Source organism: Pristiophorus japonicus, chromosome 5, assembly GCF_044704955.1.
Source record: "Pristiophorus japonicus isolate sPriJap1 chromosome 5, sPriJap1.hap1, whole genome shotgun sequence".
NCBI classification, from domain to species: Eukaryota; Metazoa; Chordata; class Chondrichthyes; family Pristiophoridae; genus Pristiophorus; species Pristiophorus japonicus.
In genome coordinates, this window is record NC_091981.1 from 289,767,281 (window position 1) to 289,795,155 (window position 27,875).

The 27,875-nt window shown below is 46.1% G+C and overlaps 1 protein-coding gene across 4 annotated transcripts in view; it reads right to left on the reverse strand.

Annotated features, from left to right (window-relative positions):
* Positions 1 to 27,875, reverse strand: part of arhgap39 (Rho GTPase activating protein 39) — a 618,982-nt gene that overhangs the window by 544,779 nt on the left and 46,328 nt on the right. For 3 of the 4 annotated variants that reach the window (XM_070881797.1, XM_070881792.1, XM_070881794.1), the window contains exon 1: positions 8,394 to 8,507. The gene's annotated coding sequence lies outside the window, so the exon portion shown is untranslated. Of the gene's footprint in view, positions 1 to 8,393; positions 8,508 to 26,701; positions 26,745 to 27,875 lie in introns of those variants that run through there. The other variant, XM_070881793.1, reaches the window with a different exon arrangement.

The following is a 27,875-nucleotide window of genomic DNA, read 5'->3' on the forward strand; positions in this document are numbered from 1 at the left end:
ACAGACCCAATTCATGTCCGGACCGGGGTCAAGCAGGGCTGAGTCATCGCCCCAACCCTCTTCTCAATCTTCCTCGCTGCCATACTCCACCTCACAGTCGACAAGCTCCCCGCTGGAGTGGAACTAAACTACAGAACCAGTGGGAAGCTGTTCAACCTTCGCCATCTCCAGGCCAGGTCCAAGACCACTCCAACCTCCGTCGTCAAGCTACAGTAGGCGAACGACGCCTGTGTCTGTGCACACACACAGGCTGAACTCCAGGACATAGTCGACGTATTTACCGAGGCATATGAAAGCATGGACCTTATGCTAAATATTAGTAAGACAAAGGTCCTCCACCAGCCTGCCCTCGCCGCACAGCACTGCCCCCCCAGTAATCAAGATCCACGGCACGGCCCTGGACAACATGGACCACTTCCCCTATCTCGGGAGCCCCCATTACAAGCACACTATAACTGTACACAATTTAATCATCTATTTCAGAAAGGTCACTACTTGACCGAGTGCAATAATTCAGTCTGGCACAAGAAAGGAGGTGATCAGAGGTACAGTGGATGGGGCTCTGTACTATTTTATTTAGACATACAAGTTGTGGAATTGGGCAGAAAAATTGGAGTACTCAACAGGCATTGAACCAGAAAGTGTTTTGTACCAGAGACGTATCCCCTGAGCCTTCAGAGAAATGCTTTCTCCACTGGTTATATGTGACACAAGGGCATTTGATCCCGACCCTGGATGTGAGACAAGTCAACAAGTGCTCATTTGCCCAGCAAACTCATCGGAATACAAATCCATTTTTGAAATGATAGCTTTAAAAGCAAATTACGTTTAAATAAATTGAAGAGCAGCACTGATGGGAGACAGGGAGCAGGTCAGCCATCTTGCCAGTGATGCTGAAAAGCACAGGACAAAACGAAGATACAATCAGGGAGAAGAATACAGCACGAGAGAGTCTTACAAACAAGGTACAGTGTGTATAAAATATTCAGTATATATAAACATTTTACAAGGATAGCGGCAGATTTTATTTTTTACTACGTTAAAGAATTAACCACTGAAAAATTTAAAATTCATAAGCCTACATATGGACATCAGATGAAATACTTAGGATTACATCATCATAGGCAGTCCCTCGGAGTCGAGGATGACTCATAGGATATACGGCACAGAAACAGGCCATTCAGCCTAACCAGTCCATGCTGGCGCCCAGTCTTTCCTCATCTAAATTTATCAGCATAAACCTCTGTTCCCTTCTCCCTCATATGCTTGTCTAGCCGGTCATTCATCCCATTACTGTTGTGAATAGTGACTTTCATGTTTGCCTACATAACAGTCACTGCACTTTACTGCTTGTGAGACACTTTGGGATGTCAGGGGGAGAGTGAGCCACTATATAAATGCAAATTCGCCTCTCATTCTTCTAAACTCTAAGGAGTATAGACCCAACTTCGACATTAGGCAGATCACACAATGGGCACGCTAGCAGTAAGTTAGTAGCAAACAGATCTGTGTTTAGTTGTGATGCTCTGCAAAGTCAAACAGCCCAAAATTACTGAAATATTCCACATGAAGAATGTTCATAGTACCAAAGAACTGAACCTTCAGCAAAGTAGGAGAACATTTTCTGAAAATTAATTTGCTTAAAAATAAAGATAAAACAGGTTTTTACAGTTGAATATTTTTCAATTTTATTTGGGCTTAAACAAAGCAGAATCTCTTTAATACACACAATTCAACTCAATTCTAAAGTACAGTAAGGGAAATGGCACACTGGAACTTTATGCACTGGTCATTCATACACGTTGTGGACTCAAAACTATAGGCGGGGGGGGGGGGGGGGGGCATTTCAAAACTCCTGCACTAAATAGCCTCAGTTGGTAACACTCACGTCTCAAGTCAGAACATCCTGGCTTCTGACACCTCCGGTGTCCCTGACGACTACATGTGCAGGAAGTATATCCGCCTCCAGCTCCTGACGAAGCGCGTTGCGGAACTGGAGCTGCGGGTAGATTGACTCTGGAGCATGCACGATGCTGAGAATTATGTGATTAGCACATTTCGTGAGTTGGTCTTACCGCAGGTAAAGGATCCACAGCCAGATGGGGAATGGAAGACCAACAGGAAGAGCAGTGCAAGGAAGGTAGCGCAGGGGTCTCCCTGCAGTCATCCCTCTGCAAAACAGATACACCGCTTTGGGTACTGTTGAGGGGGGATGACTCATCAGGGGAGAGCAGCAGCAGCCAGGTTCATGGCACCGTGGCTGGCTCTGCTGCACAGGAGGGCAGGAAAAAAGACTGGGAGAGCAATAGTGATAGGGGATTCGATTGTAAGGGGAATAGATAGGCGTTTCTGCGACCGCAACCGTTGCCTCCCTGGTGCAAGGGTCAAGGCTGTCTCGGAGTGGCTGCAGGACATTCTGAAAAGGGGGGGGGGGGTGAACAGCCAGTTGTCGTGGTGCATATAGGTACCAACGATATAGGTAAAAAACGGGATGAGGTCCTACGAGATGAATTTAAGGAGCTAGGAGTCAAATTAAAAAGTAGGACCTCAAAAGTAGTAATCTCAGGATTGCTACCAGTGCCACGTGCTAGTCAGAGTAGGAATCGCAGGATAGCTCAGATGAATACATGGCTTGAGCAGTGGTGCAGAAGGGAGGGATTCAAATTCCTGGGACATTGGAACCGGTTCTGGGGGAGGTGGGACCAGTACAAACCGGACAGTCTGCACCTGGGCAGGACCGGAACCAATGTGCTAGGGGGGAGTGTTTGCAAGTGCTGTTTGGAAGGAGTTAAACTAATATGGCAGGGGGATGGGAATCTATGCAGGGAGACAGAGGGGAATAAAATGGAGACAGAAGCAAAAGATAGAAAGGAGAAAAGTAAGTGTGGAGGGCAGAGAAACCCAAGGCAAAAAACAAAAAGGGCCACTTTACAGCAGAATTCTAAAGAGTCAAAGTGTGTTAAAAAGACAAGCCTGAAGGCTCTGTGCCTCAATGCGAGGAGTATTCGGAATAAGGTGGACGAATTAACTGCGCAGATAGCAGTTAACGGGTATGATGTGATTGGCATCACGGAGACATGGCTCCAGAGTGACCAAGGCTGGGAACTCAACATTCAGGGGTACTCAACATTTAGGAGGGATAGACAGAAAGGAAAAGGAGGTGGGGTGGCGTGCTGGTTAAAGAGGAAATTAATGCAATTGTAAGGAAGGACATTAGCTTGGATGATGTGGAGTCTGTATGGGTGGAGCTATGGAATACCAAAGGGCAGAAAACGCTAGTTGGTGTTATGTACAGGCCACCAAATAGTAGTAGTGAGGTTGGGGACAGCATCAAACAAGAAATAAGGGATATGTGCGGTAAAGGTACAGCAGTAATCATGGGCGACTTTAATCTACATATTGATTGGGCTAACCTAACTGGTAGCAATGCGGTGGAGGAGGATTTCCTGGAGTGTATTAGGGATGGTTTTCTCGACCAATATGTCGAGGAACCAACCAGAGAGCTGGCCATCCTAGACTGGGTGATGTGTAATGAGAAGGGGCTAATTAGCAATCTTGTTGTGCGAGGCCCCTTGGGGAAGAGTGACCATAATATGGTAGAATTCTTTATTAAGATGGAGAGTGACAAAGTTAATTTAGAAACTAGGGTCCTGAACTTAAGGGAAAGGTAACTTTGATGGTATGAGGCGCGAATTTGTTAGATTAGACTGGCAAATGATACTAAAAGGGTTGACGGTGGATAGGCAATGGCAAACCTTTAAAGATCATATGGACGAACTTCAACAATTATACATCCCTGTCTGGAGTAAAAATAAAACGGGGAAGGTGGCTCAACCGTGGCTAACAAGCGAAATTAAGGATAATGTTAAATCCAAGGATGAGACATACAAATTAGCCAGAAAAAGTAGCAAGCCGGAGGACTGGGAGAAATTTAGAATACAGCAGAGAAGGACAAAGGGTTCAATTAAGAGTAGGAAAATAGAGTACGAGAGGAAGCTTGCCGGAAACATAAAAAATGACTGCAAAAGCATCCATAAATATGTGAAGAGAAAAAGATTAGTGAAGACAAACGTTGGTCCCTTGCAGTCGGATTCGGGTGAATTTATAATAATAGGGAACAAAGAAATGGCAAACCAATTGAACAAGTACTTTGGTTCTGTCTTCACAAAGGAAGACACAAATAACCTTCCTGATGTACTAGGGGTCCGAAGGTCTAATGAGAAGGAGGAACTGAAGGATATCCTTATTAGGCAGGAAATTGTATTAGGGAAATTGACGGGATTGAAGGCCGATAAATCCCCAGGGCCTGATAGTTTACATCCCAAGAGTACTTAAGGAAGTGGCCCTAGAAATAGTGGATGTATTGGTGCTAATTTTCTAACAGTCTATCGACTTTGGATCAGTTCCTATGGACTGGAAGGTTGCTAAAGTAACACCACTTTTTAAAAAAAGGAGGGAGAGAGAAAACGGGTAATTATAGACTGGTTAGCCCGACATCAGTAGTGGGGAAGATGTTGGAATCAATCATTAAGGATGAAATAGCAGCACATTTGGAAAGCAGTGATAGGATTGGTCCAAGTCAGCATGGATTTGTGAAGGGTAAATCATGCTTGACAAATCTTCTAGAATTTTTTGAGGATGTAACTAGTAGAGTGGACATGGGAGAACCAATGGATGTGGTGTATTTGGACTTTCAAAAGGCTTTTGACAAGGTCCCACACAAGAGATTGGTGTGCAAAATCAAAGCGCATGGTATTGGGGGTAATATACTGACGTGGATAGAGAACTGGTAGGCAGACAGGAAGCAGAGAGTCGGGATTAACGGGTCCTTTTCAGAATGGCAGGCAGTGACGAGTGGAGTGCCGCAGGGCTCAGTGCTGGGACCCCAGCTCTTCACAATCTATATTAATGATCCGGATGAAGAAATTGAGTGTAATATCTCCAAGTTTGCAGATGACACTAAACTGGGTGGCGGTGTGAGCTGTGAGGACGATGCTAAGAGGCTGCAGGGTGTTTTGGACAGGTTAGGCGAGTGGGCAAATACATGGCAGATGCAGTATAATGTGGATAAATGTGAGGTTATCCACTTTGGGGGCAAAAACACAAATGCAGAATATTATCTGAATGGCAGCAGATGAGGAAAAGGGGAGGTGCAGCAACACCTGGGTGTCATGATTCATCAGTCACTGAAGGTCGGCATGCAGGTACAGCAGGCGGTGAAGGCGGCAAATGGTATGTTGGCCTTCATAGCAAGGGGATTTGAGTATAGGAGCAGGGAAGTCTTACTGCAGTTGTACAGGGCCTTGGTGAGGCCCTCCTGGAATATTGCGTTCAGTTTTGCTCCCCTAATCTGAGGAAGGGCGTTCTTGCTATTGAGGGAGTGCAGTGGAGGTTCAACAGACTGATTCCTGGGATGACAGGACTGACATATGAGGAGAGACTGGATCGACTGGGCCTGTATTCACTGGAGTTGAGAAGGACGAGAGGGGATCTCATAAAATCATATAAAATTCTGACGGGACTGGACAGGTTAGATGCGGGAAGAACGTTCCCGATGTTGGGGAAGTCCAGAACCAGGGGACATAGTCTAAGGTTAAGGTTTAGGACTGAGATGAGGAGGAACTTCTTCACTCAGAGAGTTGTTAACCTATGGAATTCCCTACCGCAGAGAGTTGTTGATGCCAGTTCATTGGATGTATTCAAGAGGGAGTTGGATATGGCCCTGATAGGGATCAAGGGGTAGGGAGAGAAAGCAAAAACGGGGTACTGAAGGAATGATCAGCCATGATCTTATTGAATGGTGGTGCAGGCTCGAAGGGCCGGATGGCCTACTCCTGCACCTATTTTCTATGTTTCTATGCCCCAGTCCAGACTACAGCAATGTTTAGTGCCATGCTGATAGAGTGGGGAATTATTGCAAGTGTTATCTTTTAAGCCCTGTATGCCAGTTCAGGTGTCCCTGAAGGATCCCATGGTGCTACCTGAAGAGCAAGGTGTTCTCCCCATCCTGGCCAGTAGTCCTCCCTCAGCCAGCACCACTACAGACACAGTCGCTGGTCATTCATCTCATGACTGTTGTGAATAGTGATTGCCAGGTTTGCCTACATAACAACAGTCACTGCACTTCACTGCTTGTGAGGCACTTTGGGATGTCAGGGAGAGAGTGAGCCACTATATAAATGCAAATTCATAAATACAATATTTCCCTTCCTTTTGACATTAGGCAGATCACAAAATGGGCATGTTAACAGTAAGCAGACGAGAATTTTATATGCAAAGCTATCTGATTGCCATTGTAACATATATGCTTAAAACATACACAAGACATTAGCCACATGAAATGAATTAAAACACAAAGTACTCCTATCCAGCTAGAATAAACTGGATTTAAATCATAACTCATGCCATAAAAAAGATACAATTAGAACCGTCAATCACCATAAACAAGCAGGCATGCTTGTCAGAGTTTAACTATTAAAAACTATGTAAAGTAATATTTTGGGGAATGAAATACACCATGCAGTAGAGTAGAGGGACCTCCGTGTGTAAATACACAGGTCATTAAAGGCGGCAGCACAAGTGTACAAGGCCATAAAAAGGCAAAATGAATTCTAGTTTTGTGTCCAGAGGCATAAGGATACAAGAATATGTTAGTAATGTTGAACGGAGGCTGCAGCTGGTGTATTTTCTACCATTTTAGGCATATTATCGGAAAGGAATTCAAGTTTTGTAAAAGGTACAGAGTAGATTGACTAGGATCTTACCAGAGATGAGGAATTACAGCTATGGAGGAAAGGAATTAGGGCTTTCTTCTTCCCCACCCTCCCACTAGAGCGGAGAAGGTTTAAAATACAAACCCAATCGAGGTTTTCAAGATTATGAAGGTTTATGATCAGCTAAATTGCGATAGATTGTTTGCACCGATCAGTGTCACGGTAACCAAAGGGCACAAATTGAAGATAATCACAAAAAGAATTGAAAAGGTTGGAAAAAAAATCTTTTCACAAGTGGCAAGAATGTGCAATTCTCTGAGGGGTGAAGAGATTGGATTATGGAGGAGTGATTATGTAAATTGATCATTTTCTCATTGGAAAAGCGAAGGTTGAGAGGTGATACAATTGCTGTTTTAGGATTCTGAAAAGGATCAGATAATGTAGACAACGAAAGGCTGTTTTAGCTTGTCCAGAACAGCAGTACCAGAGGACATAGCCTACACATGAAAGGGGATAAATTCAAAACTAATCTGCACAAGCATTATTTCAGCGAACAAGTGGTCAATCTATGGAAAAGGCTCCCTCGAGAGAAGTAGCAGATAGCATTGAATCATTCAAATTAAATATACTTCTTTCATTTTGGGATACAGTACATGAGTAATTTGAGATATGATGTGGTGAGCGTAGCATGTTTGGGAGGAACAAATGACTTTGGATCTATAGTTCCCAAAGCTCTCCATCACTGGGGATTTTCCTCATCTCATGTCTGGGTCTGTTGTAGAACAACAGATTGATTGATACGATTAGTCCAACTCCATTATCATTGTTCCATACAGGATGATAGAAAGCAAACGAGATAAGCCATGGTCCGGTAATTCCAATGCCACAAATATATCCTGAAGCAGGATCCATTCATTCTTTTAAAAGGGAATTGAATAGATGGTTGAAAGAGAATTATGAGAAGGATAAGATCGACCCAAAACATTAACTCTGTTTTTCTCTGCACAGATGCTGCCTGACCTGCTGAGATTTCCAGCATTCTCTGTTTTTAATTATGAAAAGGATGGGCAGACTGGGGTCACATTTGGTAGGTCGGGTGGAGGAACAACCCCCACAGGCACGGGCTTGATGGTGAAGATGGCCTGTTTCTGCACTGTCAACCTTCTGTGGAACCAGGAGCAGCAACGCTAATGAGGTGGGAGGGGCCAGAGCCCGTGGCGCATGCGCTCACCGTTGCACCTGTTGCAAAGGGCGCTGCGCACGCGCAGTCAGCTGCCGCGCGCGCGGGGCGGGAGGCGCACTATTTAGCGAGGGCCGCGCCTGCGCACTGGGCATTCCCATCCCACACGGGGTCGGGCTCACTATTAGGCAGCGGGCAGTGACTCCCGAGCATCACCGGCATCCGAGCGGAGGCAGCCGGCCGTCTCTCCCCCGCCTTCATCATGATCATCATTCCCCCTTCCCCGCACCATCCACCAAACGGCTGGCCCACCAACTAATAAAAAAATATAACGGTTTAACATCGCCTCGGGGGGGGAAGTCAAGTCAGAAAACACACAAAAAATTTAAATCACCTCACGGTGTGGGAGAGAGGGGTTCAAGAAAAATAAAATGACATACTCCAATTGGGGGAAAAAAATGTAGGATTTTTTTTTTTATTTTTAATGAAAATTAACCGACCTCTCTGCCATCTTCGCCTCAGCGTGTGTAAGGTTCAGCGACAGCAAGCAGCGGATCCATCCGAAGCGCCCGCCTCAGCCGCCGGCTCGAGCATCATTAATATTGGATCCGCGTTTACTCTCCGTCCCGACAACAACCCGACGTCAGCGCGCAGTGCAGCGCCAGGCGTCTACACGTCACCGCGTCCTGCCCCGCCCCCCCCCCCCCCCCCGCCAAGCATTCTGGGAATTGTAGTCTTTGGCTGGTGGCCAAGGCAAGAATCTGGGAGGTCCAGATTCTAAGATCTTTGTCGACATGAGAGCTAAGTGGCGAAAGAAGCGTATGCGCAGGCTGAAGGAGGAAGGAGGTGGCCTTGGAAATAGCGGATGCATTGACAGTCATTTTCCAACATTCCATTGACTCTGGATCAGTTCCTTATTGAGCGGAGGGTAGCCAATGTAACCCCACTTTTTAAAAAAGGAGGGAGAGAGAAAACAGGGAATTATAGACCGGTCAGCCTGACATCGGTAGTGGGTAAAATGATGGAATCAATTATTAAGGATGTCATAGCAGCGCATTTGGAAAGAGGTGATATGATAGGTCCAAGTCAACATGGATTTGTGAAAGGGAAATCATGCTTGACAAATCTTCTGGAATTTTTTGAGGATGTTTCCAGTAGAGTGGACAAGGGAGAACCAGTTGATGTGGTATATTTGGACTTTCAGAAGGCTTTCGACAAGGTGCCACACAAGAGATTAATATGCAAAGTTAAAGCACATGGGATTGGGGGTAGTGTGCTGACATGGATTGAGAACTGGTTGTCAGACAGGAAGCAAAGAGTAGGATTAAATGGGGACTTTTCAGAATGGCAGGCAGTGACTAGTGGGGTACCGCAAGGTTCTGTGCTGGGGCCCCAGCTGTTTACACTGTACATTAATGATTTAGACGAGGGGATTAAATGTAGTATCTCCAAATTTGCGGATGACACTAAGTTGGGTGGCAGTGTGAGCTGCGAGGAGGATGCTATGAGGCTGCAGAGCGACTTGGATAGGTTAGGTGAGTGGGCAAATGCATGGCAGATGAAGTATAATGTGGATAAATGTGAGGTTATCCACTTTGGTGGTAAAAACAGAGAGACAGACTATTATCTGAATGGTGACAGATTAGGAAAAGGGGAGGTGCAAAGAGACCTGGGTGTCATGGTACATCAGTCATTGAAGGTTGGCATGCAGGTACAGCAGGCGGTTAAGAAAGCAAATGGCATGATGGCCTTCATAGCGAGGGGATTTGAGTACAGGGGCAGGGAGGTGTTGCTACAGTTGTACAGGGCCTTGGTGAGGCCACACCTGGAGTATTGTGTACAGTTTTGGTCTCTTAACCTGAGGAAGGACATTCTTGCTATTGAGGGAGTGCAGCGAAGGTTCACCAGACTGATTCCCGGGATGGCAGGACTGACATATCAAGAAAGACTGGATCAACTGGGCTTGTATTCACTGGAGTTCAGAAGAATGAGAGGGGACCTCATAGAAATTTTTTAAATTCTGACGGGGTTAGACAGGTTAGATGCAGGAAGAATGTTCCCAATGTTGGGGAAGTCCAGAACCAGGGGACACAGTCTAAGGATAAGGGGTAAGCCATTTAGGACCGAGATGAGGAGGAATTTCTTCACCCAGAGAGTGGTGAACCTGTGGAATTCTCTACCACAGAAAGTTGTTGAGGCTAATTCACTAAATATATTCAAAAAGGAGTTAGATGAAGTCCTTACTACTAGGGGGATCAAGGGGTATGGCGAGAAAGCAGGAATGGGGTACTGAAGTTGCATGTTCAGCCATGAACTCATTGAATGGCGGTGCAGGCTAGAAGGGCCGAATGGCCTACTCCTGCACCTATTTTCTATGTTTCTATGTTTCTAAGACGAAAGGTGAGGCAGAGGTCCAAGTGAACTACTGCTGAAGATGCAGCACTGATCAGGCTTTGTTGAATCTTACATGGCAAATGGACTCTGGACACTTCTGTATTATACATGTACCGCCAAGACCAACAATTTAGAGGCACCTCAGATGCTGGTTATGAGAAGATGTTGAACATTGGTCTGTTGTGGTACTGTGCTTTGATGTATAGTAGTTCTAAAATAAAAATTTGAAAACTCAAGAAAAAAACAACTTGTATTTATATAGCGCCTTTAATGTAGTGAGCAAGCGCTCTTCTCGGAACTCCTTCACGGCAAACGAGCCAAAGGTGGGCAGAGGAAATGTTACAAGGACACCCTTCAAAGCCTCCCTGATAAAGTGCAACATCCCCACCAACACCTGGGAGTCCCTGGCCAGAGACCGCCCTAAGTGGAGGAAGTGCATCCGTGACGGCGCTGAGCACCTCGAGTCTCATCGCCGAGAGCATGCAGAAATCAAGCACAGGCAGCGGAAAGAGCGTGCAGCAAACCTGTCCCACCCTCCCTTACCCTCAACGACTGTCTGTCCCACCTGTGACAGGGACTGTGGTTCTCGTATTGGACTGTTCAGTCACCTAAGAACTCATTCTAAGAGTGGAAGCAAGTCTTCCTCAATTCCAAGGGACTGCCTATGATGATGATGATTAATGTTGTGAAACATCCCAAGGCGCTTCACAAGAGTACTATGCGATAAAAAAAAATTGACACCGAGCCGCAGATGGCCTCAAGCTTGGTCAAAGAGGTAGGTTTTATGGAGCGTCTTGAAGAAGGAAAGAGATGTAGTGAGGTGGAGAGGTTTAGGCAGGGACTTCCAGAGCTTGGGGTAGGCAGCTGAAGGCACGGCCACCAGTGGTTGAGCAAACACAATCAGAGATGCTCAGTGTTGTGTATCTGTAAAGCATGCACTCCCATGTTCCACCACCAGGGAGCGCATCCCCTGAAGTCCCAAGCGATTCCAGCATCCCTTGGGAGCACTGTATATAAGTCGGCCCGGAAGGCCTGTTCCTCACTCTGGCGTGTCTTAATAAAGACTGAGGTCACTGTTACTTTAACCTCCCTGTGTGCAGTCTCATCTGTGTTAGGAACACAACAACTGGCGACGAGGATACGAATCCAACGCAAAGATGCTGCAAACTGTGGGCATCCTGGAAAAGTTCTCAGAGGGTGAGGACTGGGAAGCCTATGTCGAATGGCTAGACCAGTACTTTGTAGCCAACGAGCTGGACGGAGAAGGAAGCGCTGCAAAAAGGAGAGCGGTCCTTCTCACGGTCTGCGGGCACCGACCTACAGCCTCATGAAGAATCTTCTGGCTCTGGTGAAACCCACAGATAAGTCATATGAGGAGCTGTGTACACTGGTTCGGGAGCATCTTAACCCGAGGGACAGCGTGCTGATGGCGAGGTATCGGTTCTACACGTGCCAGCAATCTGAAGGTCAGGAAATGGCGAGCTACGTCGCTGAGCTAAGGCGACTTGCAGGACAATGTGAGTTTGATGGCTATCTGGAGCAGATGCTCAGATACCTTTTTGTACTGGGCATTGGCCACGAGACCATCCTACGAAAACTTTTGACTGTAGAGACACCGACCCTCAGTAAGGCCATTGCGATAGCACGGGCGTTTGTGCCCACCAGTGATAACACCAAACAAATCTCTCAGCACACAAGTGCAAGCAATGTTCATAAATTAACTGGAACTGTATTTGCGAGCAGAAATGTACAGGGCAGAAACCACAAGTCTGCAACTGCCAGCAGGCCTCAGGTGACCCAGGTGACTCAGAATCCGCAACAAAGGATGAATAAAAGGCAATTCACACCTTGTTGGTGTTGTAGAGGCTTCCATTCAGCCTATTCATGCCGCTTCAAAGGGTATGTTTGCAAGAGCTGTGGAACAATGGGACACCTCCAACGAGCTTGCAGATGAGCTGCAAGCTCTGCAAAACCTGCTAACCACCATGAGGCAGAGGGAGATCGGTCCATGGTGGATCAAAGCAATTTTGAGCCTCAGAGAGAGGAGGCAGATGCTGAAGTACATGGGGTGCACACATTTTTGACGAAATGTCCATCTATAATGCTAAATGTAAAATTGAATGGCTTACCCGTAGCCATGGAACTGGACACTGGCGCAAGCCAATCCATCATGAGTAAAAAGATGTTTGAGAGACTGTGGTGCAACAAGGCACTCAGATCAGCCCTGAGCCCCATCCACACGAAACTGAGAATGTACACCAAAGAGCTCATCACTGTCCTGGGCAGCGCCATGGTCAAGGTCACCTACAAGGGCACGGTGCACGAACAGCCACTCTGGATTGTCCCGGGCAATGGCCTCACACTGCTTGGAAGGAGCTGGATGGGCAAAATCCGCTGGAACTGGGATGACATCCGAGCGCTATCACATGTCGATGAGGCCTCATGTACCCAGGTTCTGAACAAATTTCCTTCCCTTTTTGAGCCAGGCATTGAAAACTTTTCCGGGGCGAAGGTGCGGATCCACTTGGTCCCAGAGGCATGACCCATTCACCACAAGGCGCAAGCGGACCTCACATGATGAGGGAGCGAGTGGAAATCGAGCTGGACAGGCTGCAATGCGAGGGCATCATCTCCCCAGTGGAATTCAGCGAGTGGGCCAGCCCGATTGTTCCAGTATTCAAAAGTGATGGCACGGTCAGGATTTGCGGCGATTATAAAATAACTATTAATCGTTTCTCGCTACAGGACCAATACCCGCTACCTAAGGCAGACGACCTACTTGCGACGCTGGCAGGAGGCAAGACGTTCACCAAGCTTGACCTGACTTCGGCCTACATGATGCAGGAGCTGGAGGAGTCTTCAAAGGGCCTCACCTGCATCAACATGCACAAGGGACTGCTCATCTACAACAGATGCCCGTTTGGAATTCGGTCGACTGCAGCGATCTTCCAGAGAAACATGGAGAGCCTACTCAAGTCGGTACCACGCACGGTGGTTTTTCAGGACGACATATTGGTCACGGGTTGGGACACCGCCGAGCACCTACAAAACCTGGAAGAGATCCTCCAGCGACTGGATCACGTAGGGCTGCGGCTGAAGAGGTCGAAATGCGTCTTCATGGCAACAGAAGTCGAGTTTTGGGGGAGAAACATCGCGACAGACGCCAAGACAGAGGCTATCAGGAACGCGTCCAGGCCACAGAACGTCACGGAGCTGCGGTCGTTCCTGGGACTCCTCAACTATTTTGGTAACTTCCTAGCGGGTTGAAGCACCCTTTTAGGGCCCCTACATGTGTTATTGCGTAAAGGTGAGAACTGGGTCTAGGGATAAAAAACAAGTAATTGCTTTTGAGAAAGCCAGAAACATTTTATGCTCCAACAAGCTGCTTGTATTGTATAACCCGTGTAAAAGACTTGTGCTAGCATGTGATGCATCGTCGTACGGAGTCGGGTGTGTATTACAACAAGCTAACGTTGCGGGGAAGTTGCAACCTGTCGCCTATGCTTCCAGGAACTTGTCTAAGGCTGAGAGGGCCTACAGCATGATTGAGAAAGAGGCATGTGTTCGGGGTAAAGAAAATGCATCAGTACCTGTTTGGCCTCAAATTTGAGCTGGAAACCGATCACAAGCCCCTCATATCCCTGTTCGCTGAAAACAAGGGGATAAATACTAATGCCTCAGCCCGCATACAAAGGTGGGCACTCGCGCTATCAGTGTATAACTATACCACCCGCCACAGGCCAGGCACCGAGAACTGTGCAGATGCTCTCAGTCGACTACCATTGCCCACCACGGGGGTGGAAATGGTGCAGCCTGCAAACTTGTTGATGGTGGCGCAGCCCGCAGACTTGTTGATGGTCATGGAAGCGTTTGAAAATGTTAAATCACCCGTCACGGCCCGACAGATTAGGACTTGGATCAGCCAAGATCCTCTGCTGTCCATGTAAAAAACTGTGTACTACATGGGAGCTGGGCCAGCATCCCCATTGAAATGCAAGAGCTAATCAAGCCATTCCAGCGGCGAAAGGACGAGCTGTCCATTCAGGGAGACCGCCTGTTGTGGGGTAATCGCGTAGTGCTACCCAAAAAGGGCAGGGAGACGTTCATCTCGGATCTCCACAGCAATACCCGGCTATAGTAATGATGAAAGCGATAGCTAGATCCCACGTGTGGTGACCCGGTATCGACTCTGACTTAGAGTCCTATGTACGTCAATGCAGCATATGTGCTCAGTTGAGCAACGCGCCCAGAGATGCACCACTAAGTTTGTGGTCCTGGCCCTCCAGACCATGGTCGAGGATCCATGTCGACTATGCGGGCCCGTTTCTCGATAAAATGTTCCTGGTGGTGGTGGATGCTTTTTCAAAATGGATTGAATGTGAAATAATGTCGGGAAGCATCGCCACCGCCACCATTGAAAGCCTGAGGACCATGTTTGCCACCCACAGCCTGCCTGACATACTGCTCAGTGATAACGGGCCATGTTTCACTAGTGCCAAATTTAAAGAATTCATGACCCGCAATGGGATCAAACATGTCACCTCGGCCCCGTTTAAACCAGCCTCCAATGGGCAGGCAGAGCGGGCAGTACAAACAATCAAACAGAGCCTTAAACGAGTCACAGAAGGCTCACTCCAAACCCGTCTGTCCCGAGTACTGCTCAGCTACCGCATGAGACCCCACTCACTCACAGGGGTGCCCCCGGCTGAGCTACTCATGAAAAGGACCCTTAAAACCAGACTCTCGCTGGTTCACCCCAACCTGCATGATCAGGTAGAGAGCAGGCGCCACTGTGTCACAGGAAATTGATCTGAATTACCCTGTGTATGTGCTAAACTATGGACATGGTCCCAAGTGGATCGCGGGCACGGTGATAGCTAAAGAAGGGAGTCGGGTGTTTGTAGTCAAACTAGACAATGAACAAATTTGCAGAAAGCACCTGGACCAAACGAGGCTGCGGTTCACAGACTGCCCTGAACAACCCACAGCAGACACCACCTTTTTTAAGCTCACAACACACACCCAAAGGATCAACGACACCACGCCGGACCCCATCACGCCTAACAGCCCAGAAAGGCCAGACTCACCCAGCAGCCCTGCAGGGCCAACAACATGCCAGCTCAGCGAGGGCACAGCCAACACACCAGAACAGACATTTGTACCGAGGTGGTCCACCAGGGAAAGAAAGGCTCCCGACCACCTCACCTTGTAAATAGTTTTCACTTTGACCTTGGGGGGGAAGTGATGTTGAGTATCTGTAAAGCATGCACTCCCATGTTCCGCCACCAGGGAGTGCATCCCCTGAAGTCCCAAGGGATCCCAACATCCCTTGGGAGCACTGTATATAAGCCGGCCCCTAAGGCCTGTTCCTCACTCTGGAGTGTCTTAATAAAGACTGAGGCCACTGTTACTTTAACCTCCCTGTGTGCAGTCTCATCTGTGTTAGGAACACAATACTCAGGAGGGCAGAATTAGAGGAGCGCAGACATCTCGGGGAGAGGGGAGCGGTTGTGGGGTTGGAGGAGATTATAGAGATAGGGAGGGACGAGGCCATGGAGGGATTTGAAAATAAGGATAAGAATTTTGAAATTGAGGTGTTGCTTAACCGGAAGCCAATGTAGGTCAGCGAGCACAGGGGTGATGGGTGAGTGGGACTTGGTGCAAGTTAGGACATGGTTAGCCGAGTTTTGGATCACCTCCAGTTTACATAGGGTAGAATATGGGAGGCCAGCAGGAGTGCATTGGAATAGTCAAATTTATAGGTAACAAAGGCATGGATGAGGGCTTCAGCAGCGGATGAGCTCAGGCAAGAGCGGAGATGGGCAACCAAAGTTGGCAGCCCTACCTCAATACCAAGTAGAAGAAAGGAGCGTGCACCTCATCACGTCTCACAGCAACAACCCAATGCGTTTCAATGAATTACATTGTGGATTTATTTTTAATCGTGTGTCAACCTAGACAATATTGCACCCTAAGTGAGTGGACCCAAATTGCAGCACATTTTTTCCATTTCTCACACCAGCGATCCCAGTGCTGTGAGCTCCCAAGGTAATTGCAGCTCATTTCTCTTACTATTCTGTCCCACCCCATGTTCCTGTGTTGCCAGCGTCTCTTTATTGAGAAACCTGTGTGAAAGGGCTCAGCTCCATAGTTCCGGACACTACCAAGGCTGAAGGGAGGAGGAGAGATGAGGACATTGTGAGTGAGTGACACCAAGCTTGGGTATTAAAGGCCCGTAGATTGTAGCAAGGCATCTTGGTTTGAGGTGAAATAGACCTCACCCATCCCCGCCAAAAAAACAGTTCATGTTTCAATGAAAACTTCCAACGTGGAGTGGAACCAATATGTGGTTGGGAATAAGATGGAGGTTTAAGGGATGAGCATCGACTGAGATGAGAGGATCATTCCTGTGCTGAAGGGAAGGAATAATATAAAGGATATAAAGCCACGCCTTTATTTGTTCACAGGATGTGGGCAAGGCTGCGTTTATTGTCCATGCATTGTTGCACTGAGAAGGTGGTGGGGAACCTCCTGAAACGGCTGTGGTCCTTGTGGTGATCGTGTTCCACAATGCTGTTGGGGTTCGGAATTCCAGGATTTTGACAATGAAGGAAAGGCATTTTATATCCGAACGAGGACTAGTGGGGTACCGCAAGGTTCTGTGCTGGGGCCCCAGCTGTTTACATTGTACATTAATGATTTAGACGAGGGGATTAAATGTAGTATCTCCAAATTTGCGGATGACACTAAGTTGGGTGGCAGTGTGAGCTGCGAGGAGGATGCTATGAGGCTGCAGAGTGACTTGGATAGGTTAGGTGAGTGGGCAAATGCATGGCAGATGAAGTATAATGTGGATAAATGTGAGGTTATCCACTTTGGTGGTAAAAACAGAGAGACAGACTATTATCTGAATGGTGACAGATTAGGAGAAGGGAAGGTGCAACGAGACCTGGGTGTCATGGTACATCAGTCATTGAAGGTTGGCATGCAGGTGCAGCAGGCGGTTAAGAAAGCAAATGGCATGTTGGCCTTCATAGCGAGGGGATTTGAGTACAGGGGCAGGGAGGTGTTGCTACAGTTGTACAGGGCCTTGGTGAGGCCACACCTGGAGTATTGTGTACAGTTTTGGTCTCCTAACTTGAGGAAGGACATTCTTGCTATTGAGGGAGTGCAGCGAAGATTCACCAGACTGATTCCCGGGGTGGTGGGACTGACCTATCAAGAAAGACTGGATCAACTGGGCTTGTATTCACTAGAGTTCAGAAGAATGAGAGGGGACCTCATAGAAACGTTTAAAATTCTGACGGGTTTAGACAGGTTAGATGCAGGAAGAATGTTCCCAATGTTGGGGAAGTCCAGAACCAGGGGTCACAGTCTAAGGATAAGGGGTAAGCCATTTAGGACCGAGATGAGGAGAAACTTCTTCACCCAGAGAGTGGTGAACCTGTGGAATTCTCTACCACAGAAAGTAGTTGAGGCCAATTCACTAAATATATTCAAAAGGGAGTTAGATTAAGTCCTTACTACTCGGGGGATCAAGGGGTATGGCGAGAAAGCAGGAATGGGGTACTGAAGTTTCATGTTCAGCCATGAACTCATTGAATGGTGGTGCAGGCTAGAAGGGCTGAATGGCCTACTCCTGCACCTATTTTCTATGTTTCTATGTTTCTATGTGTGACTTGGAGAAGATGGTGGTGATCCCATGACATTGCTGCTCTTGTCCTTCTTGGTGGGGCTGGGAGATGATGTTGAAGCAAACTTAGTGAGTTGCTGCGCTACACCTGTTCTTGTGTGTACAAATACATCATACATTTTGCACATGATGAAATCGTTCAAGCAGCAGTGAGGTGAAGGAGCAGTTAATCTGTTTCTTTTGATGGTTTTGGTTGAAGAATATTAGTTGAATGTTGACCTGGAAACTGGGAGAACTCCCTATTCCTTAAGCAGTGCCACACATCTGCCTCGGTGCAGTGTTTTATCCAAAGGATAGCACCTCTAACATTGCAACATTCCTTCAGTACTCTCGTAAAATTCACAAATAGCACCAAGCTAAGCAGAACTGTTCAATAGAGATAAGACAACCAAGTTCTTCCAAAGAGAGTTTTCACCTGGGTGGATAACAGGCAAATAAAGTTCAAGGTGCTGAATATTGAAAGAAAAGAAAAAAAAGAAAGACTTGCATTTATATAGCGCCTTTCACGACCACCGGATGTCCCAAAGTGCTTTAAAGCCAATTATGTTATTATAGAGCCCCCTGGTGGACTACTGATGTATATAATAATAAAGCCATGTGCAGGGCAGTTCTTACCCGGAGGCCATGTTGTGCAGTTCTCTGTAATACTGTGTGTCAAGATACTACAGAATTGGCGATGAGGATGCGATTTGGGATTCTCTAGATGAAATTTTTGTTGGATGATAATCCTGCCAACCGAAGGAGGGACTTTTAGAAGTTCTTCGTTTTGCAGAAAAACTTAAAAATTTTGAGCACACGTGGCTGAACTGCCGACATTGCCAGAGTCCAGATGTGGGGATAATAGGACGTTTGGGTGAGTTCCATCGCGAGACTTTCAGAGCATATGTGGAGCGGCTAGAAATGGTTTTCACCGGGAATAGTATCGTCAAAGTCCCCGAAGATGTAAACCGTAACCAGGCAGCTTTAGAAAGGAAACGGGCTATTTTCTTGACTGAAGCAGACCCCGGGGTGTATGAAACCCTGAAAAATGTGCTTGTTCCCGCCAAGCCATGCCAAGGTCATGCCATTGAAGGAGAGCCTAACCAAGTTAGAACAGCACTACAGTCCTGAGTCCCTGGAAATTGCTGAATGTTATCGTTTTGGAACACGCAGTCAATTAAATGACGAGGGTATTCGTGAGTACATTGTAGCCAAAGCTATCCTTTCACTATTATTTCGTAAACTTTCAGGATCGAGCTTTGCGTGACCGCTTTGTTTGTAGGTTGAAAAATGAACGTATCAGAAGGAAATTGTTGACAACCCCTAACTTGACTTTTGAGTTAGCTTGATTGATATGGCCGACCAATACTCCCGAGAATTTCATGCCATTTCCAGTCGTCAGACAACCGAGGTGAATCGGCTACAGGCTGCCGTAAAAGGCAGTTGGGCCCCAAGGCCTCAGCAAATGGCCAAGGTAACAATGTATTGAAGTCGTGCTATTAGCCGGGAAATTGTGTTGGGGAAATTGATGGGATTGAAGGCCGATAAATCCCCAGGTCCTGATGGACTGCATCCCAGAGTACTTAAGGAGGTGGCCTTGGAAATAGTGGATGCGTTGACAGTCATTTTCCAACATTCCATTGACTCTGGATCAGTTCCTATGGAGTGGAGGGTAGCCAATGTAACCCCACTTTTTAAAAAAGGAGGGAGAGAGAAAACAGGGAATTATAGACCGGTCAGCCTGACATCGGTAGTGGGTAAAATGATGGAATCAATTATTAAGGATGTCATAGCAGTGCATTTGGAAAGAGGTGACATGATAGGTCCAAGTCAGCATGGATTTGTGAAAGGGAAATCATGCTTGACAAATCTTCTGGAATTTTTTGAGGATGTTTCCAGTAGAGTGGATGAGGGAGAACCAGTTGATGTGGTATATTTGGACTTTCAGAAGGCGTTCGACAAGGTCCCACACAAGAGATTGATGTGCAAAGTTAGAGCACATTGGATTGGGGGTAGTGTACTGACATGGATTGAGAACTGGTTGTCAGACAGGAAGCAAAGAGTAGGAGTAAATGGGGACTTTTCAGAATGGCAGGCAGTGACTAGTGGGGTACCGCAAGGTTCTGTGCTGGGGCCTCAGCTGTTTACACTGTACATTAATGATTTAGATGAGGGGATTAAATGTAGTATCTCCAAATTTGCGGATGACACTAAGTTGGGTGGCAGTGTGAGCTGCGAGGAGGATGCTGTGAGGCTGCAGAGCGACTTGGATAGGTTAGGTGAGTGGGCAAATGCATGGCAGATGAAGTATAATGTGGATAAATGTGAGGTTATCCACTTTGGTGGTAAAAACAGAGAGACAGACTATTATCTGAATGGTGACAGATTAGGAAAAGGGGAGGTGCAAAGAGACCTGGGTGTCATGGTACATCAGTCATTGAAGGTTGGCATGCAGGTGCAGCAGGCGGTTAAGAAAGCAAATGGCATGTTGGCCTTCATAGCAAGGGGATTTGAGTACAGGGGCAGGGAGGTGTTGCTACAGTTGTACAGGGCATTGGTGAGGCCACACCTGGAGTATTGTGTACAGTTTTGGTCTCCTAACCTGAGGAAGGACATTCTTGCTATTGAGGGAGTGCAGCGAAGGTTCACCAGACTGATTCCCGGGATGGCGGGACTGACCTATCAAGAAAGACTGGATCAACTGGGCTTGTATTCACTGGAGTTCAGAAGAATGAGAGGGGACCTCATAGAAACGTTTAAAATTCTGACGGGGTTAGACAGGTTAGCTGCAGGAAGAATGTTCCCAATGTTGGGGAAGTCCAGAACCAGGGGACACAGTCTAAGGATAAGGGGTAAGCCATTTAGGACCGAGATGAGGAGGAACTTCTTCACCCAGAGAGTGGTGAACCTGTGGAATTCTCTACCACAGAAAGTTGTTGAGGCCAATTCACTAAATATATTCAAAAAGGAGTTAGATGAGGTCCTTACTACTAGGGGGATCAAGGGGTATGGCGAGAAAGCAGGAATGGGGTACTGAAGTTGAATGTTCAGCCATGAACTCATTGAATGGCGGTGCAGGCTAGAAGGGCCGAATGGCCTACTCCTGCACCTATTTTCTATGTTTCTATCAGTGCCAGGGACAACACATCGCTCAAAGCTGTCCATATGTGATGGCAGGAACCAGGATACCTGTGGAAATCGACACTGGCGCATCCGTGAGCGTAGTGCCGGAATCGCTATATCGCAGCTTGTTGTGTGATTTTCAACTGGAGAAATCGAAGGTAGGGCTGTGAGGCTACTCAGGAGAGCAAATCCCTGTAGTAGGAAGTGTCACCACACCAGTGAACTACATGGATCAGTATCAGAGCTTGCCTCTCAAAGTAGTGGCAGGAGACAAGCCTGCTTTGATAAGTAGAAATTGGTTGGGATCACTGCAGCTGGAGTGGAATGAGATTTTTCGTGTGGAAGCGAAATTTGCATCGAAAGATGATGTCATCAAGCAGTATCCGAAGGTGTTCTGTGTTCACTGGAGTTCAGAAGAATGAGAGGGGACCTCATAGAAACATTTAAAATTCTGACGGGTTTAGACAGGTTAGATGCAGGAAGAATGTTCCCAATGTTGGGGAAGTCCAGAACCAGGGGTCACAGTCTAAGGATAAGGGGTAAGCCATTTAGGACCGAGATGAGGAGAAACTTCTTCACCCAGAGAGTGGTGAACCTGTGGAATTCTCTACCGCAGAAAGTAGTTGAGGCCAATTCACTAAATATATTCAAAAGGGAGTTAGATTAAGTCCTTACTACTCGGGGGATCAAGGGGTATGGCAAGAAAGCAGGAAGGGGGTACTGAAGTTGCATGTTCAGCCATGAACTCATTGAATGGTGGTGCAGGCTAGAAGGGCCGAATGGCCTACTCCTGCACCTATTTTCTATGTTTCTATGTTTCTAAACAGGCAGTCCGATCCAAGACTACAGGCGAGTGTTAGAGTACAGTAGGACACTACAACTAGTTTACTGCAAGCCATGTCCCGTACCATATGCACTCAAGGAGAAAGTTGAGCAAGAACTCAAAAGACTAGAAACTGAGAACATTATCTCTAAGGTAGATCTGAGTAATTGGGCTACACCCATTGTTGTTGTACCTAAGTCAGATGGTAAGGTAAGGTTGTGTGGTAATTATAAGGAACCATAAACTAGAATCTAGAGTGTAATCTACCCAATACATTGCCAAATGTCGAAGATTTGTTCACAGTGCTGACAGAGTTAGATCTAACAAATGCTTATCTACAACTTAAGTTAGATAAAGAGTCCAAGTTAAGCTGGGTGGCGGTGTGAGCTGTGAGGAGGATGCTATGAGGCTGCAGGGTGACTTGGACAGGTTAGGTGCGTGGGCAAATGCATGGCAGATGCAGTATAATGTGGATAAATGTGAGGTTATCCACTTTGGGGGCAAAAACACGAAGGCTGAATATTATCTGAATGGTGGCAGATTAAGAAAAGGGGAGGTACAACGAGACCTGGGTGTCATGGTTGATCAGTCATTGAAAGTTGGCATGCAGGTACAGCAGGCGGTGAAGAAGGCAAATTATATGTTGGCCTTCATAGCTAGGGGATTTGAGTATAGGAGCAGGGAGGTCTTACTGCAGTTATACAGGGCCTTGGTGAGACCTCACCTGGAATATTGTGTTCAGTTTTGGTCTCCTAATCTGAGGAAGGACGTACTTGCTATTGAGGGAGTGCAGCGAAGGTTCACCAGGCTGATTCCCGGGATGGCTGGACTGACAAATGAGGAGAAACTGAATCAACTGGGCCTTTATTCAGTTTAGAAGGATGAGAGGGAATCTCATAGAAACGTATAAGATTCTGACGGGACTGGACAGGTTAGATGCGGGAAGAATGTTCCCGATGTTGGGGAAGTCCAGAACCAGGGGACACAGTCTTAGGATAAGGGGGAGGCCATTTAGGACTGAGATGAGGAGAAACTTCTTCACTCATAGAGTTGTTAACCTGTGGAATTCCCTGCCGTAGAGAGTTGTTGATCCCAGTTCATTGGATATATTAAAAAGGGAGTTAGATATGGCCCTTACGGCTAAAGGGATCAAGGGGTATGGAGAGAAAGCAGGAAAGGGGTACTGAGGGAATGATCAGCCATGATTTTATTGAATGGTGGTGCAGGCTCGAAGGGCTGAATGGCCTACTCCTGCACTATTTTCTATGTTTCTATGTAAGTTATGCTTGACTATAAATACTCACCTTGGCATATATCAATTCAATAGGCTACCATTTGGAGTGTCTTCTGCCCCGTCAAATTCCAGGGGTGATGAATCAAATTTTACAAGAGATTGAAGGAGTAGTGTGTTATTTGGATGACACACTCATTTCAGCATCAATCAGGCAAATCCATGATAAAGTGTTGAATGAAGTGCTCAAACGGCTAGAGAAGCACGGAGTGCGAGTGACTGCTCACAAGTGTGTGATGTTTTAAAACTCAGTCGAGTACTTAGGGCACAGAGTAGACAAAGATGGTTTACATCCAACCAAGAGTAAGCTGGATGCAATCAGAAATGCACCCACTCCCAAAAATGTTTCTAAACCGATCATTTTTGGGTATTTTGAATTATTACAGGACGTTCCTCCCAAATTTAGCTGCAGTGTAACATCCACTGAATGAGCTATTGAGAAAACAGGTACCTTGGAAGTGGTCAAAAGAATGCGACACAGCATTCAAAGAGTGTAAAAGCCAGTTGGTAGAGAGTACCATGTTAGTTCACTGCGACTTATCTAAGGAGATCAAGCTAGCATGTGATGCCTTTCCATATGGAGTTAGGGCAGTGATCTCTCATATACTAATTAGTCGGGAGGAAAGACCAATTGCTTTCGCTTCAAGCACTCTCAGTGCCAGTGAGCGTAATTATGCGCTAATCGAAAGGGAAGGTTTGGCATTAATTTTGGGGGTCAAGAAGTTTCACAAATACTTGTTTGGTCATAAGTTTACAATAATTACTGACCATAAGCCCCTGACAGCAATCCTCCATCTAAAATCCCCAGTTCCAACCTTAGCTGCAGCCCGAATGCAGAGATGGGCTTTGATTTTGTCAGTATATACGTATGACATTGAGTACAGACGATCAGCTAATCATAGTAATGCAGATGCTATGTCCAGGTTGCCATCCCCATTACAAGTTACGCCCAATAGGGAAGAAATGTTCTATTTCTTATAAATTGATGAGCTGCCAGTCACAGCTGAAGAGAATGGTAGGGCAACCAAACATGACCCATTTATGTTGAAGGTGTATAATTACATAGCAAATGGATAGCCAAACCAGGAAGATATTCATCCATACTTTGTTCGTAAGATGAATTGTCAGTGGATAAAGATGGTATCATGTGGGGATTATGATGGTATCAAGAGTAGTTATCCCAAATAGGTTCAGGTCCAAATTGGCAGGAGTTCATCATGACCAGCACCTGGGAACGTGCTTCACCAAGAGTTTTGCACACAGTTACTTATGGTGGCCAGATTTAGACAAAGAGATAGAGTACATCGTCAGTCAGTGTACAACATGTTAATTGGTGAGCAAGAAAGCACATCAGTACCAGTGCAGCTATGGAAATGGCCTCCCAGGATGTAGCAAAAGTTACATGTAGATTTTGCTGAGCTAGAAGAACAGCAATTGTTCATTGTGATAACTAGTCACTCAAAGTGGGTAGAGGTATTTCCGATGCGGAAAATAGAAACAGGTAAAACACTAGAAAGTTTTCTTCATATGCCTCCCAGAAGAAATTGTGTCTGATAATTGGCCGCAATTTTGTTTAGAAGAGTTCACACAGTTCAGAAATGGTGTGAAACATACCAAAGTTCCACTGCTTCAAATGGTGCAGTAGAGTGCACAGTACAAATTGGCAAACGTGCCCTCATCAAGCAAATGTTGGGTACAAATCAAAAGAAATGTCAGTTGCCGTTGCGCCACAAACTGACAAATTTTCTGATTACCTATGGGAATACTCCTCATTCCACTACTGGTAGAAAAGCAGCAGAGTTGTTTCTCAAACGACAGCCACGAACCCGGTTCTTGTTAAAGCCAAACTTGGCACAGTCAGTAGAAGAGAAACTATCAAGGCAGAACGAGAGTCATAATAAAGGTAGAGGTAGAACGAGAAGTGTGAAGTTGAATCAGAAGGTTAGAGTGAAGAACCATCGCCATAAATGGTTAAAGTGGTTACCAGGAAGAGTAGTGAAGGTATGTGGCATTCGCACATATTTGGTCATGATGTTTGATCATGGTAAGGTTAGGTGTGTTCACATTGATCATATTTTACCTATAGATGTGGAAGGAGTTGCAAGTTGGAATGATTCAATTTATTCTGATGAGTCAGATAGTCTTGTTACAAGTAGAGTTCCTGTATCAGATGTACGAAATCAAGTAAAAAAGAAAGTAAAAATTTAAGTCTCAGTCCGAGTCAGGCAGCCAAACAATCTGAAAATATAGAGAGTCCAAATGTGGATCAAGGTCAGCTGTTGGAGAAAAACTCTCCAGGTGTGGCCTCACCAAGGCCCTGTACAACTGTAGCAACACCTCCCTGCCCCTGTACTCAAATCCCCTCGCTATGAAGGCCAACATGCCATTTGCTTTCTTAACCGCCTGCTGTACCTGCATGCCAACCTTCAATGACTGATGTACCATGACACCCAGGTCTCGTTGCACCTTCCCTTTTCCTAATCTGTCACCATTCAGATAATAGTCTGTCTCTCTGTTTTTACCACCAAAGTGGATAACCTCACATTTATCCACATTATACTTCATCTGCCATGCATTTGCCCACTCACCTAACCTATCCAAGTCACTATGCAGCCTCATAGCATCCTCCTCGCAGCTCACACTGCCACCCAACTTAGTGTCATCCGCAAATTTGGAGACACTACATTTAATCCCCTCGTCTAAATCATTAATGTACAATGTAAACAGCTGGGGCCCCAGCACAGAACCTTGCGGTACCCCACTAGTCACTGCCTGCCATTCTGAAAAGTCCCCATTTACTCCTACTCTTTGCTTCCTGTCTGACAACCAGTTCTCAATCCACGTCAGCACACTACCCCCAATCCCATGTGCTTTAACTTTGCACATTAATCTCTTGTGTGGGACCTTGTCGAAAGCCTTCTGAAAGTCCAAATATACCACATCAACTGGTTCTCCTTTGTCCACTTTACTGGAAACATCCTCAAAAAATTCCAGAAGATTTGTCAAGCATGATCTCCCTTTCACAAATCCATGCTGACTTGGACCTATCATGTCACCATTTTCCAAATACGCTGCTATGACATCCTTAATAATTGATTCCATCATTTTACCCACTACTGAGGTCAGGCTGACCAGTCTATAATTCCCTGTTTTCTCTCTCCCTCCTTTTTTAAAAAGTGGGGTTACATTGGCTACCCTCCACTCGATAGGAACTGATCCAGAGTCAATGGAATGTTGGAAAATGACTGTCAATGCATCCGCTATTTCCAAGGCCAGTTTCACAACTGATAAAATAGGGTCATGGCTGGTCCAGATCCTAACTTGTTGAGCAGTGACAGGTGTTCCTTCACTCTCAAAAGCATCCATTACTAACAGTAGATCTGCAGGTTGAGGCATCTCCATCTCAGGTATGGGCAACGGCAGACGACTCAGTTCATCGGCACAATTCTGAGTGCCAGGTCTACGACGAATAACATAGTCATAGGCAGACAATGTCAACGCTTACCTCTGGATATGGGACGATGCATTGGTATTAATCCATTTGTTTTCTGAAAAAAATGAAATGAGTGGCTTGTGATCTATTTCGAGTTCAAAACAAAGAACAAACAGGTACTGATGCATTTTTTTGACCCCATATACACAGGCCAAAGCTTCTTTTTCTACCATGCTGTAAGCTTTCTGCCTTTGACAAACTTCTCGAAGCATACTCAACAGGTTGTAGCTTACCAATTGAACAAATACTTTGGTACTGACTTCACTAAGGAAGACACGAATAACCTCCCAAAAATACTAGGGGACTGAGGGTCTAGCGAGAAAGGGGAACTGAGGGAAATCCTTATTAGTCAGGAAATAATGTTAGGGAAATTGAAGGGACTGAAGGCCGATAAATCCCCAGGGCCTGATAGTCTGCATCCCAGAGTACTTAAGGAAGTGGCCCTAGAAATAGTGGATGCATTGGTCGTCATTTTCCAACATTCTATAGACTCTGGTTCAGCTCCTATGGATTGGAGGGTAGCTAATGTAACACCACTTTTTAAAAAAGGAGGGAGAGAGAAAACAGGGAATTATAGACCAGTTAGCCTGACGTCGGTAGTGGGGAAAATGGTGGAATCAATTATTAAAGATGTAATAACAGCATATTTGGAAAGCAGTGACAGGATCGGTCCGACTCAGCATGGATTTCTGAAAGGGAAATCATGCTTGACAAATCTAGAATTTTTTGAGGATGTAACTAGTAGAGTGGATAAGGGAGGACCAGTGGATGTGGTGTATTTGGACTTTCAAAAGGCTTTTGACAAGGTCCCACACAAGAGATTAGTGTGCAAAATTAAGGCACATGGTATTGGGGGTAATGTATTGACATGGATAGAGAACTTGTTGGCAGACAGGAAGCAAAGAGTGGGAATAAACGGGTCCTTTTCAGAATGGCAGGCAGTGACCTGTGGGGTGCCGCAGGGTTCAGTGCTGGGACCCCAGCTATTTACAATATACATCAATGATTTAGACAAAGGAATTGAATGTAATATCTTCAAGTTTGCAGATGACACTAAGCTGGGTGACAGTGTGAGCTGCGAGGAGGATACTAGAAACCTGCAGGGGGACTTGGACAGGTTAGGTGAATGGGCAAATGCATGGCAGATGCAGTAAAATGTGGATAAATGTGAGGTTATCCACTTTGG